Source organism: Hibiscus syriacus, unplaced genomic scaffold (assembly GCF_006381635.1).
Source record: "Hibiscus syriacus cultivar Baekdansim isolate YM2019G1 unplaced genomic scaffold, ASM638163v2 tig00111837_pilon, whole genome shotgun sequence".
NCBI classification, from domain to species: Eukaryota; Viridiplantae; Streptophyta; class Magnoliopsida; order Malvales; family Malvaceae; genus Hibiscus; species Hibiscus syriacus.
Genome location: NW_024063194.1, coordinates 3128322 through 3147120, shown reverse-complemented (window position 1 = coordinate 3147120; position 18799 = coordinate 3128322).

Here is an 18799-nt window from a genome sequence, read left to right as displayed (position 1 = left end):
TAATTGGATATCATTATCTTTAACTCTTAAAAATGGATTATTCCCTTCATATGTGTGGTTTGGATAGGTTTGCAGGTGGGCTTGGAAATGTGGTAGCAAAATATCTTCGGATTTTTGCAATTTTCTGCGTCAAGAAATGATATCCAGAATGTTGTAGCTTTATTTTATCTCAATTGACTAGTCATTATTCTTATCTAGAATTCTACAATAAATCACTGCTTCTCCCTTACTTTTCTTCACCTACACATCAACTAAAGAGAACAATCTTCCCCATCAAATAGCACCAGTTTACAAAATTAAATTTTGCAGCAAAACATTTCCACCACATGCAACTATATTAGCCTAAATGCAATAAAATTCTATGACATGAGGTTCTGAACAACCAATAACCTAAGTAAAAAGGAACAAAACATTGGCTTTTATGGGTTTATCAATACCATCAACCCTAAAACTTAGATTTCTTTCACTTTTCCCTTCACTTTATTTCTTCAGCTGTTACGCTCCTAAACTTATCAAAGGTTACATTTTTATTCTCTTTATTTCTTCTATGTTTTTTGTTTTTCAATCTCCAACCAAGATTCCATCAATGTTACACGTTGAACACCTACTTCATCACCATGAGTATCATCAATGTTGCATTTAAATGTATCCAACATAGGCCTGGTATGATTTCTCGACACCGAGAAATAGTGTCATTATAATAACGAGTTCTCCAACATTCCTAAGAAACAAATTGGAGAATCTCACTCTACCAGCAATATCAAATACTGAGAACAATTCTATTAGCATTAATGAGGAAGAAATTAAAGATGAAGCAAATGAAGCTACCAGGTTGGTGAACCTGAAAAAGAACATGTTAAGGAGGATATTGTTGATGTTGCAGGTGAAATGGAGGCTAATCCAGAGGCATCTATCAATGTCGATGTTGCAGATGAAATGGAGGCTAATTTTGAGGTGTCTTTATGCTAAATACTTTGAGGATTTTGCAAATATGACAGTTGATAAGGAGAAAGTTAGCCACCAAGAGGAGGAGGAATCAAAGTTTGAGGAAGAGGCAAGGTTAGAAAATGAGGCTGCTCGATAATTATTGGATTTGAAATATAATAAAGTTGCTCGTGATGCTACGAATGATGAAGGGCATGATTTTTTAATTGAATAAATTATCCAAAATGTTGTTAAGGATGTAATGATGGGTAATAAAGCTAAATTTCTTGAGGAAATTGCTATTGTGCCAGTTGTCAGCGCATCGAGACAACTGAATGAAACTCACGTACATGATGCTACTATAGCATCTATAATGTCAGTCCCTTATGATGTTGTGGTCAAGTCCACATCAACTTCAACTGCAACAAAGTGAAAGATTTTTATAAAGGCCAAAGTTCCAGTAAAGAAAATCCACTGAGTTTGCCCACACCAAGGAAAATACCGACAAAGTTAAACTAGGAGAGTATTGTTTATCCCTTCCCATGTTATTTATTTTATTTTTATGGTCTACATGTATTGATGAAAATGAAACCCTTAGGTTTGGGGGGGGGGTGTTGTCAATTTGTGTTGTTCATATTGTGATATTCAGGGTACTGAATTACTATAGTATAGTATTTTGTGTTACATGTTGTTTTGCATTGTTTTGCATTCTGTTAGCGTTCTATTAAAACATTTAGAAACTACATGTTTAATATTATTTAATCAATTAAGTTTTAGTGAAATTTTGATGATGATTTATGATGAAAAAGTTAGAAAAGTGAAATGTTAGGGGAATGTCTTAGAGACTTGTTAAAATTATGATACATAGAAACCTTTTTACATAATAGGTGTATGTTCTCAATACTTAGAGACATTAGAAATTTTTTAACTATAAATCTCACATCTTTATTAGATGTTATAGCAATATGTTTTGGTAAAAAAAATTAATTACTAGAGGTGCCCAACTGACTCTAGCCGAATAAATTGATCATGACAACTTTTAGCTTTAGGACACTCCATTGTTAAGACAAGTCTAGTGCGCTTAGTGAATACTAAGTAGGAAAGATAGTCTCAAATAGCATGAGTGAATGAAAGTATCCATAGGATGACTCTACCTTAAAGGATGGGGGTTCTTTGTTGATAGCATTTTACCACTCAAGTACTGGAAGGTAGTGGTAATAAGTTGAAGCCCTGATTAAGTTAATTAGTAATCGTGATAAACTGGAGTGGCCTATAACTAACTTCGGCATTAGTTATAGTTTAAGAGGATTGATATAACATTGAAACCCAATAAGTGATTATGGATAATTATTTCTAATTTGGCTAAATATTGATTGGATACGCTTAGCGTGCACACTACTACATTTTGTGGATTTTGATTTTAATGAGTTGACATTGCATTCCCTAATTTGAGATCATATATATGATGTATCTACTACTGCACCAATATTATGAGGGATAGAAAGGGAACTTGAAAATCTAATATGGTTGAGGGATGTTAGTCTGCAATATTACTATTAGAAGTAGTTGTATTTCATGTATTTTACTTGAAGGCAAGCAAACACATAGGTTTGGAGGGTGTGATAACTCTCCAAAAGAGTTATCATTTAAAGTATTTTAACCTAGGTTTAGTTTTAACTCTAGAATTATTATGAGCATATTAGGATCATTTGTATATGTTTTTACCTTATTTATATCATGGGAATGAGTTCACACTTTTTGGGTTATTTTATGATATTTTGGTGAAAATGGATACGCTGATGTTGTGGCGCTGCTCTATGTTGTAGGTAATGTCATGAAGAAATGTTGCGAAAGGCCGCTATGTAGAATTGGAAACAATTATTGATTCATAGGTGATGAGAGAAAAATTTAGAAGGGGACAGCTAGTTAGACAATTGTCATTTGGCCCAATTATCACCTGAAACGTGGAGCGGTTTTATTGGTTGAAGGCATGACCTTTTTAACCTATTAATATGGTAAGCATTCACACTATTGGAGGACCCTTTATTCTCCAAAAATTATTCTTCATGTAAAATCCATGGTCGCCTAAGTTCTTCATTGGAAAGTGAAGTAGAAATTGGGGGAGCTTTGTCGTGTAGCAGTGATAAAGAAGACTGATCTATTTGTTGTTCTTTGATTGAGATAGGGAAGTTAAAATTTAGAGATTGAATGTTTTGCATAGCTTGGATGATATTTGGTCTTGAACACCATGTGTTTGTTTAAATATTTTTATTATGTTGAATGTTTATACTTTATTTCATGTAATGTCAAACTATTAAGATTGTTTTAGAAGTAAAATTGTCTTTATGTATGGATACTCTATAATTATTAAAAATGAAAGTTATAGATGTTTCATATAATTTCTTATCAGCATTGGTTTTTTTGAAAAGAAAAGTTAGTATAACAAGATGTATATTGCTCATTGTCATGCATTGTTAATTGTGTAGTTACTTGAATTAATAAAGATCAATTATTGTTAATTAAATAGTGTTAATTGTTTGTGACACATAATTTAGTGTTTTAAGCGTTATCATAGTAAAAGAGGCCATATTTCATCCAAATCCATTTTCACCTTGATCTGATGCTCTTCTGAATGTTGTAGGATTGCATGACATTTTTTGTTATGAAAAACCTACTTTCTATTCACAGTTTATTTCCACACTCCAATTAATGTCTTCTGCAATTTGCCACACAACTTTTTTTGTAACATGTTTTGCTCTTTATGGGTTTAACATCCAAAGCTTTTATAAGCTTCCACTATATTATTTAAACACGATAGTGTATGCTTGCACTTTGATGTAGCATTATCATAGCATCAATAATCTTTGGAGGTAATGCCTGAAGCAACTATTGAGGTAATTCCAAGCTTTATGAAATGAGTTTCGTTCAAGTTATCAAGTTGAAGACTTTCAAACATTTGAATCCTCTAATTAGATGTATTTTACTAAAGTAATGGTCGAGAGCTCTAACTTTATGAATATGATTACATTCATATCATGACACTAATGACTTTGTTTCTAGATGAATCTTCCACCAAAATCAAAGCAAAGATAAGAACATCAAATTTAATGAAGTAAAATTAAAAAGGCGGTAAGGCCTAAAGTTTGAGTTAAGAATTCGATAGAAGGTGAACTAAAAGAGTTAAGAAACATTTGTTATAGTCGACTACACACAAAAGCACTCAAGAATTATATTTTAAGATCAAAATTTCTACATTGTATGTGATTAATGAGTCTATCAAACTTGAACAAATGGAAGATTTCTGAGAACTAAAATAGAATTGCTCTCTAAGAAGTCTAGCAGTGGAATGTACTAGTTATGTTATTATGTCCACATCCTATTTGAAGATCATTCCAGAATAGTGGGGCATTTCAAAAACGCTCCCAAAGACTAGGAATTAATGAACATTTTGATGATGAAAACCAAAAAAATATGAGCCAAAACCAAACTAAATTACATTGCCTTCCCAAATCAACCCATCAATCTTGACACTTGTCAAAAGGTTAAAATTTTTTAAATCAAAATGTGTGATTTATTTATTTGATATTCAGTGAAATGATATTTTACTTCAATTTTAAGTCTAAATGGGCATCGTTTTGCCATATAAATTTTTACATCAAACTTTTCATAGAGAACAAATCATTCAAACAATATATATTTTCTTGAAGATTTACTCAAAAACTTGAAACAAAGTGGGGTAGCTCTAGAATCTCTTCCTCCTCTATCAATGTATATACCGATATGGTCCCACTAAATTAGATGCAACAGAGAATAAGGTCTCACAATTCATCATAAAAAGTGGACTTCAAAACATTGAGACAATTGAAATGAGCTTTGCATGTGACAAAGATGGAAACCTACTCACGAACTGAACTTGAAGATGATACACTTGAATGTAAACCTTGATGGCTATGATGAGAATAAAATGATCACATCATACCTTTAAAATAGAGATTGACTCTGAGGTTTCGTTTAAGCAACCTGAGAGCTTGCAAGAAGCGTCTAAGGTGTTTGACATCATTTTAAGGTAATCAAGATGCCTACTAGTTTTTCGATTCTTCTTCTTTCACTACAGTAAAACAAGTATATAGTGGCGTTTGTTGCGACATTTTCAAAGCAAATGCCACTAAATTTATACATATCGCGACATTCATATCCAAAAAGCCTCAAAATAGTAACATTAACGGTGTTTTTCCTTAAAAGCCGCTAAAACTCGTACTTTAGCGGCATTTATTTCACAAACACCACTACATATAAGTACTTTAGTGGCTTTTTAAAACAAAAGCCACCAAATAATCCTACAAAAAAACACCGTAAAAGAATCGTTCTTTAGTGGCATTTTTAAACAAACGGTGCAATAGCATACATATATTGTGGTGTTTTTAAACAAACGCCGCTACAACCTAGTACTTTAGTGGTGTTTCTAAATAAACACGCAAAAGAATCATTCTTTAGTGGGGTTATTTAAACAAACGTCGTAATAGTTCGAAACGTTTGTGTCATTTTAAAAAACAATTATGCAATATGTTGAACCTGTAGTGGCGTTTTGTTTGAAAATGTCGCGATAGTTTGTTCTATATTGGCGTTTGGTTTAAAAAATGTTGCAAAGTTTTATAAAAATCCCAAATTTTTATCCTATCCGGTCCCTAATTTCTTTTTATCATCTTCTTTAACCTAAGTTATTCTTCTATCCTTAGCTTTGCATCTTAATCAAATCGGGGCAGCAGTCGCCACTAATCACGCCGCCGATCACCACCGTCGCGCCATCAGTCACCACTATCGCGCTTCCATCACTCCTCAAGGCTCAAAATCAGGTACTTTTTTATTCCTCAGTTGTTTTTTGATGATGTCTACATCAATTTTGTTAGTATTTTCATAATTACATAATTTTGTTGGTTTGTTTTTCTTTAATTTTCATATTTCCTTAAGTATCTTCGCCCACTTTTCTACTCCCGTCAGTCTTTTTTATAAACTCCATTTAACAAAGATTTTTTTACGGTCTTATTCCTCGTTCTCTTTAAAAGCCCTGAAAAATCCACTATTTTGACAAAAATTTAGATAGACAAATATCGAAACAACCCAAGAGAAAGATATGCAAAAACCCAACAGGCGAAAAAAATGCATGACTAAATAAAATTGTTGTGCTTTGTTTTCTCATTGGACACTTGGGGATGATGTGGTTCCGCGATCAGAGATTGAACTTTGTAAAGAGTACTTTTTTTAATTTGTTTGTAAGAATTCTTGTTGTTTATGCTAGCCTGTAAATCTTAGGTTATCCCATCTTTTATTGATCTTTTTCTTTTTGGTGTCTATCGTGCATTCTTTGCTTTCAGTGTGAGAGCTTATTGGCATTTTGTAACTTAATTTATTTTGTCTCTAGTTTTTTAGATCATGAAATGTGGGAATATTTTAATATATGTTTTGTTTTTGTTATTTATAGGTATGATTTTTACTTGATAATATTAATGGGATTTTTCCCTTTTTTCTTTTGGACATTTTTGCTTCAAGGATTGGGTTTTTTAGGCTGGTTTTGGCAATTTGGAAGTGAGTGTTGAATCTTAATTGAAGAATGGGTGGAATGTGAGTGTTTTGAGGTGTTGGAATTTGGGGTAGCTGTAATCTTTGGTGTTTAGGGAGTTTGTATGTGGAAATGGCTGATATAGAAGCTTTACAAGCAGTTGCAGGGTCTAGCTTTAGTCAGGTGGAGTTTATTGGTAGGGATCCTTTGGTGATGTCTATAAAGCGTAAGTATATTATTTCGATTTCTTTCCCAATCTCATTGCTTGAGTACATTTGCATTGCTTATTTACTTTTTTTATAAGAAAAGAATTTCAATGTGATAATCATACTAGCGATTGAATGTTAATTATGTTGCACATTAGTGAACGTTTTTACCAGTGCTTAATTTAGAGTTTCTTTGTGCTTGTGGGGTAAGATTATCGATACCAATGCTTTGTTGAATCGATTTCATATCAAATCTTAAGTTGAATGCACCCCTAAGATTTGAAATATATAGTTGTCGATTAATCAAGTAATAATTGACTATCAATTCATATACACTTTAAATAGGAATATATAGAGACATTCGAACTTTTAGATCATTCTAATTGCATTGTTTGTAATGTTTTTAGCAGTTGGATTATCTTGCTATAAGAGTGTTCTTAAGGAAATATTTAAAGGAAGAGCTTATGGCTCAAGGAAAGTATATTCAGTCCATACTGGGAAAGCATCGGCATATCATGTAGATTTTGATAAACATGTCTAAATATGTATGTTTGCAGTTGTAGTTGTTACCTTTCTTAATAATTTATTCGCCTGGATCTTATATTTATAATGAATTGATTAAAAATCAAACTTCATTAAGGAAAAAGGAAATACGAACTCAGGTTTGCATTCTCTTTGTAGGTTTAAGGTGTTGCTAATTGCTTACTAATGATTTGATACACCACTATTCGTTTTAGTGGTGCTATTAGTTTTGTTGAATTGTTTATTGAGTTTATACTTTTTACAGTTTAGTCGATTGCTAGAATTTTGTAGTGAGTTGATGACCAAGTCCAAGCTCTGCTTTTTATAGGCTTCAAATTAAATTCATAATATTGGTTCCAGCCTTACAAAGTTGATCATGCACCCTATTATTTTGTAGTGTTCCATCATATGTTGTTGTACAAAAGTTACCTTGTGACATTTATAGTTTCTGTAACTGAATATGTCTATGTTTTAATGTAGGCCTTCAATAATGCAATTGTACCCCTTCAGTGCAAGCTAATTTCCCTTACATATTTGTTGTTAGTAAGTACTTACAAGTAAATGAATACTCTTGGAGTTTTATGCCCTTAAACTGTATATAAATTATTTCAATGAGAAGCAATCTTATAGTGAAACTTACACATCTAAAATTTTGATGTAGCCTGGAACTTTTGATCTCGTGGGTACGATTATCTATGATATAGCTCTACCGAAGAGGAGTTGAAAATATAAAACACTGCAATTAATCTTGTAAATGTAATTTGTTTTAATTTTCTCATATTGCTTTCTAGTTAATGATGTTAAGTACATTACATTTCACTTGATTTTTTGTAAACTTTGATATATTTATGTGAACTATTTTTAATTAATCTGAGTCGTAAGAAATTTTAAGGTGGTTGTTATTGGATATTGATACATGATATTAAATTTGGGCATTAAATAACAGAAAATAACATTTACAAATCATGTTGGTTTAGCAGCATTTTAAGATAAAAATCAGTTTTAATTAGCGGCGTTTGTATAAGAAAATGCTACTAAATACATAATCAATACCAGCGTTTGTAAAACAAAATGCCACTAAAGTTCAAGATCTATTGCGGCGCTAATATAGAAAATGCCACTATATACATAGTCAATAGTGACGTTTTACATTCACAAATGTCACTATATGTTAGAACATTTAGCGGTATTTTTAGGAACAAAGATGCTAAAGAAAAGATAAATAGCGATGTTTTCTTAAAAATCACTAAAGATCATAAACTTTTACGGCGTTTGACGTTCACAAATGCCACAAATTTTTGTAGCATTTGTTTTTTTGCCAGAAGGGCTTTTAGCGGCGCTTAAAACCGCTGTTAAAAACTTGTTTTATTGTAGTTTTTAGACACATCAAATGAGATATCCCATATGGTAGGAGTTTCCATTCAAAGTGATCCAAGGATTTCTTTAGCCTAACGTGAATCCACAATGAAATCCTAGCTTGTCAAGGTACCTTTGTTGAAACCAAGGTTGAATGAGTGTCTCGGGTATGAAGATAAAAGTCAACTCATCCGACCAAGAGTAAAAGATTTTTGGGTTGAAACCAATGATTAGATTATTTTATTGGAAGTAATTTCTTATGGTTACGTCAGTGTTGGGGTAAAGATCAGCTCTAATAAACATGATCGATGAAGAAGATTGAGACTTCCCTCTAAAAATGCAAAAACAATTGACACATTTGCATTTTAGGCATACCAATGGATATTATATTCATGACATCACATACATATATATAGATATAATTTTACAGATTGTTCGAGACAATTTTAACTTCATGAAGAAGGGTATTAAACTCGAAGTAAACTCGGTATCAACTTAACTCGCAATGTAGGAGTCGTTTGCAGCATAGCTTAACTCAACGATGAGAAGTTACATCTCAATCAAGTTGACCTACAGAAGGTCGATGAATCTTTGAGCCAATTTCAACTTTACAACGAATGATATTGAGCTTGAAAAACACCAAAGAATGATTTAACTTGTAATGGAGGAGTTGTCTACAACATTGTTTAACTCAACGACAAGGAGTTGCATCTCAATCAATTTGACCTACAGAAGGTTAAAATATTTTATAGTTAATTTTAACTTCACGAAGAATGATATTGAGCTGGAAAAATGCCCAAGATTGACTTAACTCACAATGGAGAAATTATCGCAAAGCTCAACTCTACAATGATGAGCTATTTCCAATCAAGATCTTCAAGTCGAATTTCAACTTCAAGACTACAATGAGGAGCTATTTCTAATCAAGATCTTTAATTCGAATTTCAACTTCACTATGAAGGGTATTGGACTAGAAGAAGACCCAATATTGACTACGATTTAGCTTAACTCAACAATGATAAGCTACTTCCCAACTCAGATTCTAAGTTAGATTTCAACTTCACGACAAAAGATATCAAGCTCGAGTTGCTCAAGATTGACTTAACTCGTAGTGGAGTCATCATCAACGCAACTTAACTCAACGACGAGGAGCTACTTCATGTTCCATAGTTTGAGTTAGATTTTAACTTCACGATGAAGGATATCAAGCTCAAGTTATACAAGATAGACTTAACTCGCAATGGAGGAGTCGTATACAACATAGCTTAACTTAACAACAAGGAGCTATTTTTCAAATAGGTTCTAAGTCATACTTCAACTTCACGAAGAAAGATATCAGACTCAAAGAACATTCAACCTTGACTTAACTCGCAATGGATGAGTTATTTACAATATAGCTCACTCAACAGCGAAGAACTATTTGCAGCCAAATTAACCCATTCACATATTTCAGACTTAAAGAAAAATGATCTACAACTTTGAGATAGATCTCAACTTCACAGTGAAGGACGTTGACTTGAAGAACAACAAAAAACTAAGGAAACAAATCTTTACTTGACTTAACCCGCGAAGAGGAGTCACCTGATGTTTGGTCCAATTCCTGAAGAAAAGCTAAATGTCTCAACATCGAAGAAGCAAGCTTGCTTTCGGAACCCATCTACTCTGAAAAAAAACGAAAATTCGTGTTTTTTTATCTTTGTCCTATTTGTATTGCATGATAATGGATAAAGAGGGACAGTTGTAGACATTTTTTTGTTTAAGGATTTATTTCGAACTTTTAGTAGTGTTTTATTATATATTTTATATTATGGTATATTTATATATTATATATTATATATATGGTATTTATGTTTTATATATAGTATAGTATTTATATAATATATTTATTAAATATATTTATTATATGTTATATAGTATATATATAAATAAATATATATAGATAGTATTATAAATATAATATTATATAATATATTTTTAAAAATAGTATATTTATTTTCTTAATAATTAATAAAATATATATTACAATATATTATATTTAGTTTAATACGTATGTTATGTTATGTTATGTTATGTTATGTTATGTTATGTTATGTTATGTTATGTTATGTTATGTTATGTTATGTTATGTTATGTTATGTTATGTTATGTTATGTTATGTTATGTTATGTTATGTTATGTTATGTTATGTTATGTTATGTTATGTTATGTTATGTTATGTTATGTTATGTTATGTTATGTTATGTTATGTTATGTTATGTTATGTTATGTTATGTTATGTTATGTTATGTTATGTTATGTTATGTTATGTTATGTTATGTTATGTTATGTTATGTTATGTTATGTTATGTTATGTTATGTTATGTTATGTTATGTTATGTTATGTTATGTTATGTTATGTTATGTTATGTTATGTTATGTTATGTTATGTTATGTTATGTTATGTTATGTTATGTTATGTTATGTTATGTTATGTTATGTTATGTTATGTTATGTTATGTTTATGTTATGTTATGTGTTATGTTATGTTATGTTATGTTATGTTATGTTATGTTATGTTATGTTATGTTATGTTATGTTATGTTATGTTATGTTATGTTATGTTATGTTATGTTATGTTATGTTATGTTATGTTATGTTATGTTATGTTATGTTATGTTATGTTATGTTATGTTATGCTATGCTATGCTATGTTATGATATGCTATGCTATGCTATGCTATGCTATGCTATGCTATGCTATGCTATGCTATGCTATGCTATGCTATGCTATGCTATGCTATGCTATGCTATGTTATGTTATACTTTTATTTTATTGTTCATGTCGAAGCCAATCAATCCAACAAAGGTAAAACAAATTAAAGTTCAAAATTTGAGAGCCCAACAAATAGGTCTACCTGACTCAACGGACGAATTTGCCAAGCCCATAAGAGGTTTAATGCGCCCTAGGGTTTTATCATTTAGTACTAGCGCCGCATAGAGGAGAACCACACGATCACAAGGAAATGAACAATCCAAATTTGAAGGCATTTAGTATTAAAAAATTCCTAATTGTTATAGGACTTGTGCAGCCAAACGAGGGTTGTTGGATCTGGCCCTTTGATCTAACAGTCGAGATTAAATTAAATCACACCAGGAGAATCCAAAGGTCACCATTGGACCAATTATCAGGGCGTGAAGACCATGCACCGACAAAACACCACATGGGTCGATTCGAAACCTATTTTCAAAATGGTTTTGGCAACCATAGGCAACCAAATCAACAAGGAAACATGCAACCAAGTCAATACATGAATGAAAGGAACATTTCCCACAATTTTAGTAACATGCAAATTAAACCAAAAATGGAATGAATCAACTGAATCAAAAAAGGAGAAATATATTTTTGCACTACAGCACCAAAACAAACAAGAAATTACAAAAACAATAACAAGAAGGTAACCAAAATCAAATAAAAAAAGTGAAATAAGCCCTATCAAATCCCATCAGTTCCAGGATTGCTTGTCACTGGTTTAAGGAGAGAAGTTTTCTCCAAATGCCTATAAAAGCCTCTGCAAAATGAAATGGAATGAGGCATGAACGTTAAACAAAAAAATCAAAGGAGGGACTTAGCTTTTTTTTTTGGATAAGTAGATTTTATTTCCCAAGTGAAAAAGAAAGAGTTTAATGTACAACAATCATCCCAATAGGGAGTAAAAACACATAATTAAATACAAAAGGATTAGTCAATACCCCAATAATTAAAAAGTCTAGAATCCAGTCTATTAATATCCTTGTCCGTAAGTTTTAGACGAACTTGCTCCTTTATAGACGTTAGGAGTTGATTTGTTGTTCTTGATCCTCTGTTAAAAACTCTTCTGTTTCATTTCTCCCAAATGAAGTAAATAAATGCAGTCCAGGCGATCCTCAGTATGATGGAAAGGATAGATTTACCTTTCCAAGCTTGAGCAGCCCATTCAATCCTTGAATCCCAAGATTTGTGAATATCTCGCATGCTAGACAGATTCATAATAGAATTCCAGAGAGAAGTAGCATAAGTACATTCAACAAACAAAAGATTTCTGGATTCATTATCCTCATTGCACAATATACAAAGACTATCAGAAGCAATTCCCATTCTAATAAGTCTATCTCGAGTAGAAAGATGATCTAGAATGGCCATCCAATAGATAATGCTAAGTTTAGGGATGTTAAGAGAAAACCAAATTACTTTATTCTAGGAAACTTTGTCTCTATGAAATCTGATATCTTCCCATATTTCTTTAGTATTCGTGACACCAACAGTTAAATTAGGAAGGACTTCACTACTCATTTTCACAAGTTTTCTGATGGTCCAACTGTAGGAAGAGTTAACATCGATATCACTTAGGTTGCTACTTTTGATAATATAGCATTGTATCCATGCAACCCATAAAGACCCCTCTCCAGCCAGAATTTTTCGAATGAGTTGAATCATGTAGGCTTTATTCTAGGATTGGATGTTCTTCAACCCAAGACCTCCTTTAGCTTTGGGACTACAAAGCCTATCCCAGCTAATCCTAGCTCCTGTAGCAACTGTATCATTTCCTTTCCAAAGGAAACGAGAGCAAAGCTACTCAAGTCAATTGATAACTTTCTGAGGGAGGATAAATTGTCTACTCCAGAAGTTAACTATACTGTAAAAGACAGTTTTAATAAGCTCAAGACGCCCAGCATAGCTAAGAAGTTTTCCAGACCAATGATGAAGCCTTTTTTTTATATTGTCAATGAGAGGAATGCAGTCTTTTTCAGTAAGTTTCCAAGTGACAAGAGGGACTCCTAGGTACCTATTGGGTAAAAAACCTTGTTTGAAGCTAGTGGAAGATTTAATGGAGTCTAAAGTTCGAGCAGAAATACCAGTAGCATAAAACTCAGTTTTGCGCTATTTTGCTAGAAAGGTAAAACTATGGCCTATTTTACTAGATCCAAGCCATGGTGTGTGTTTGGTGGTATATTTAGGTTTGGGTTGGTGAGAGCCTTTGAACAGTGGGCTTTAGGGGTCTCTAACCACCGTGGGTGGTGGTCCGAGTGGTGGTCCGAGCGATAAAGGGCGACGATCGGAGAATTTTGAGCAGCTAATTTTTGAGAATTTTGAGATAGAGAATTTGAGAGCTTTTGAGAAAATTCAAAAACTCTTTTTCTAAGAGATGGTGGAAATGAGGTAAAAAAATGGGGCTCTTTATAGGGGGAAGTCATGTAATTAGAATATTCATAAATTATTTTCGCAGTCCCCACACTTTTATTTTGGTCACCATTGTAATATAACCCTTGAATTTCAATTTTAAGTGAATTTAATCCCTGCATTTTTATTTTATTTATTATATTGAATTTGGTACATGAACCCTTTTGTTGTTTTTTGCAGTATTTAATTAATTAATTAATTATTTTATTTTATCATATTTTATGATAATTTACTTTTTAAAATCCCTAAATTAAATTAAAGGTAAGTAACTCTGCATCGACAGGGCAATTCGAGGGTTCTCATCCATCATTGATTGTAAACGACTCCTAAATCCGACAAATCTCTGGTAAGATGCAGAGCCGGTAAATGGTAAGTTCAATGTACCCGATCCACCTAATTCGAAAGTGATCGGTGGCAACTCCATCATTCAATCTAAGTCAAAGCCGAACCCGAGACCATTAGTACATTGTAGTTGAACATAAATGTCAGTGTTAAAATTGGAAAAATTAAAAGATCAATGGCATAAACGAATCATAACTTAAAATTGAGTGGTATTTGACATAGTTTACTCTTTCAAATATTTGATTTAATATTTGAATTATGATTGATAAAATTTTATATACAGACTAAACTATATTAAATATAAGATAATATTATTAAATAAATTGTTTAGTTAGTGTGCTTATGATAGTTGGGAGTATTATTAAGCGAAAGGCATTCACGCACTTTTGCTCCCATAAATTCCGGGTTTGCTTAATTGGTGTGTTTGATAGTGGTTAGTATGATTATGTAATAAATACACCTAATTGAAAAGTAAACGATATTTTTTATTTGAAGTGTTTAAATATCTTTTGATTAAAATATATATTTAAACACGAAATCTACAGTTTACACAAACATAATCTGAAACAAAGGTGAGATATAAGCAAGCCTTTAAAAATGATAGGATGAAGGCAGGTTTAAAGATAATCCACTTACCTCGAAATACATAAAGGTTTAATTGATTTCTTCGTCTGTAGGCTATAGCTGTTGAATGGAATCCCGATGCCTCCTTTTAATAATCACATGGAGACTTCAATACTAGAGGTCCCAAGTCTGGGACGATATTTATTCATCAATGTGCTAGGACCACTATTTCCCTCAAAAGTTTCGTTTTAATTTATTGATACTCCATTTTCTGTAATATTCAAATATAAATGCGACAAGTTTAAAATACTTCAGTAGTGACGGTTTAAAGTCCGTAAATCAAAAGTTAACGATCCCAACTTGTATAAATTGTGCCATCTAACTTCATTTGGGGGGGGAAAAGAAAGAAAGAAAGAAAGATGAAGAGGGTTTCCATTTTTGCCTTGTGTGCGGTGGTGGTGCTTTTGTGGGGGAGGGCGGAGGCGGTGACATGCAATCCCGCAGAGCTGAGCCCGTGCATGCCGGCGTTCATGTCGCCCGCCAATCCAACACAGACTTGTTGCAGCAAGCTGAAGGAGCAGCAGCCATGCCTTTGTGTGTACATTAAGAACCCTGCTCTTAAACCCTATGTCGACAGTCCGAACTCCAAAAGAGTCGCTTCTTATTGCAAAGTTGCCATCCCACGGTGTTAATTTGTTACTATGTACCATCCCAAAAATAATGGCTGTTTTTGCTGTCTCGCTACTGTGCCTGTTCTGAATAAAAGATCAAATATAATCTTTTATGTTTTCAAAATAAGCATGATTGAATTTAAATATAATAATCATCCCTGAATTTACATTAGATTATTAATCATATTTATTTTAGTAACAACAGATATATGTGATGATTTTATGAGTAATAGCCGATAGTAGTAAGAGAGAAGAGCCCCATCCTCCAATTCATCAACTCATTTGTTAGAGAGCTAGCCACAGTATTCATAAACATGCATAGATTCATGAATTTGTTTAATGTTTTCAGTTTGATCTTATCCATTGTTTTGTTAACATTCATCTAAACAAAACAAATTTCATTACACTCTCCCAAAAATATAACTTGTAATTTATATGGCCGCAAACATCAATGATAATGAATTTAAAGTTTGAATACATCTGTATTGCCTAGGCCTTCATACCACTTCTCAGTGCATCTTGCTTACAAATTGGTGCAAAAAAATACTCGATATGTAATAAGTCGTTAGCGGTAGAGTTTTTTAAACAAATTTTGTTGAAGATGGATGAAAAACATTAGGGGGTTTAATAGTTTGGGTTTTCAAATTAAAACAAAATTAAAGTAATATATATTTTATAATATAAATTTATTATTTGAGCATGTCTTTATTAAAATCATAATTAATGACGTGATTGAACTCTAAAACTTTTAATCCTTTATTGACAAATATAATTTTATTTAATAATGTATTTTGATATATGACACTCATTATAAAATTTTACTTCAATTAAATTAATATTGTTTAACATGTAACACCAATTTAATCAAAAACACTATAAGTACTACAAATTTTAAGTTTGCTTTCCCTATGTCACATTCGAATTTCTTTTTCATTGAAAATTAGCATTTCTTTCTTACACTAGTGATGAGTCATTTTCAAGCCATCGTTGTCAAAACATTTTTTAATATTTTGACAGATAAAAAAATATTTGAATCCAAAAGAAACACAATTAATTTTTGTCCTCCATTCTCTTTATAAATCAAATTTACATACAAATAATTACAAGTAGAGATTAATTAACATGAATTAAGATTAGAAGTAACTTAAATTAAAATAAAGGGTTAACTACATGGAAAATCATTTAACGTTTATGTTTTGTCCACTTCTGGTCATTGATTTCAAAAACCATAAGATATGGTCACTTTCGTTTTTATTTAATTACGATGTGGTCACTTTCGTTTTTATTTAATTAATATGTGGTTACCCCGAGTTAACTGATGTTAACAATAGTTAAATATTTTGATATAATCACATATTTGATCTCAGTTATTTACATATTCTCTCAATATAATCCTATTTTTAATAAATTAAAATAATTTTAATCCTCCAATCGAATGATGTCACATGTCATGACTCGAAGAACTGATTTTTTACTCGAATCTATAAAACTTGACTCAAATTAACTTCAAGTTGTAATTTCATAAACCTAACAAGACTCGAAATTTTTTAACCAAGTTGTAAAATACAACTTGAATAACTAAAAAATTTTAGTAATTAGTGGATTGATTTTCAAGTTTGAGTTGAGTCTCTCAACTTTGTATCATAAATGTATATCACATATGAAAAAAATAAAGAAATACACATGTATTGTATATGGTTATAAAAGATCATTTAAATTGGAACAAAAAAATATCATAATATTATAAATATTTATAATTAAATTTAAACAGAGACTTGAAAATTTGACTCGACTCGAAAAAAAAAATCTAAGTCAACTTCAAGTTGTAAAATAGGTTTAATTTATTTTAATTTATTAAAAGTATGAATAAATTGAGAGAATATGTAAATAATAGGGACCAAATGAATGATTATATCAAAAATATTTAACTCCTGTTAACGGCAGGTAACTCGAGGTGACCACATCTTAATTAAATAAAAACGAAAGTGATTATATCTTATGTTTTATGAAATCAATGACCAAAAGTGGATAAAATATAAATGTAAGTGATTTTTCCTGTAGTTAACCCTAAAATAAATTGGCGCAAAATTCACTCTAATAATTAAAATCAGATGTAATTCACGTGAACCTGAACTGATACCTTAACCTTTTATTTTGCTTCCATTAATGATCATATCACGACAGTTCCCAAATACGGCATCATATTTATTAATCAAAGTGCTGATTTTAATCAAGGTAAGATAGATGCCACCATTTTTAGCTAATACCAACAAATTTTGTAAATGGTGGAGTTTGTTTATTCAGTTACATACTCGCTTTTCCAAGTGTTTTCTTTAATTCTTATTCATTGTTTATGTCGAAATTTATAAGGCTTAGATCACCATTCTCCTCTGAATTATACCATTTGTATTGAGTTGTTCTCTAAAGTATTTTTTGGGATTTTTTCCCTTAAAGTTTAAATCGTTACTCCATTGGTCTCAATCATTTAATTCCGTTAAAAAATATGCGGGTAAATTATATATTTAGTCGTTTAACTATTCATGAGGTTTTATTTTGGTCAGTCAACTATTTTTTTCCAAAATCATCATTAAATTTAAGTTTTTGTTTCATTTTGGTCACTCAATTCGATTATATTTATTTTTTTAAATTTACAATATATAAGAATTCATTTATATTTTTACTCGACACATAAATTTAATGTATAATAATAAATAATATTATAATGTAAATAATAAACAACATATTTAATTGTTTGTACTTAAAATATTAATAAAAAATATTAAATGTTAAACTAAAATATCATAAATATTTTTTTTTAAAATAAAATATGAACGAGTCATTATTTATAAATTTAAATCTTACCTCTTTCTTTTAGTGAATAGAGGAGTAACCACATTTGAAATTCAATTCTAAAAAAACCCATATTTTAATTTCTTAAAATGAAGGTACAATCGGGTAGCTTAAACTGCTTCAAATCAATAAAAATATGTAGTTCATTCAAAATCAATACAGGAATTAATTTCTAGTTAAAAAAGAAGCAAAGACATAACTTCAAGTACGAAACTTAAAATTTGACAAGATTCAAATTTATAAATAATGACTCGTTCATATTTCAATTTCTTAAAATATTTATGATATTTTAATTTAACATTTAACATTTCTTTTATTAAAATTTTAGGTACAAACAAATTAAATATGTTGTTTATTATTTACGCTATAATATTATTTATTATTATACACTAAATTTATGTGTTGAGTAAAAAATATGTGATATAAATTAATTCTTATATATTGTAAATTTTAAAAATAAATCTAATTGAATTGAGTGACCAAATCGAAATAAAAACTTAAGTTTAATGATGAATTTAAAAATAAAAATAGTTGATTGATCAAAATAGAATCGCATGAATAGTTGAGTGACTAAATATGTAATTTATCTGTGTTTTTAACTGAGTTAACGG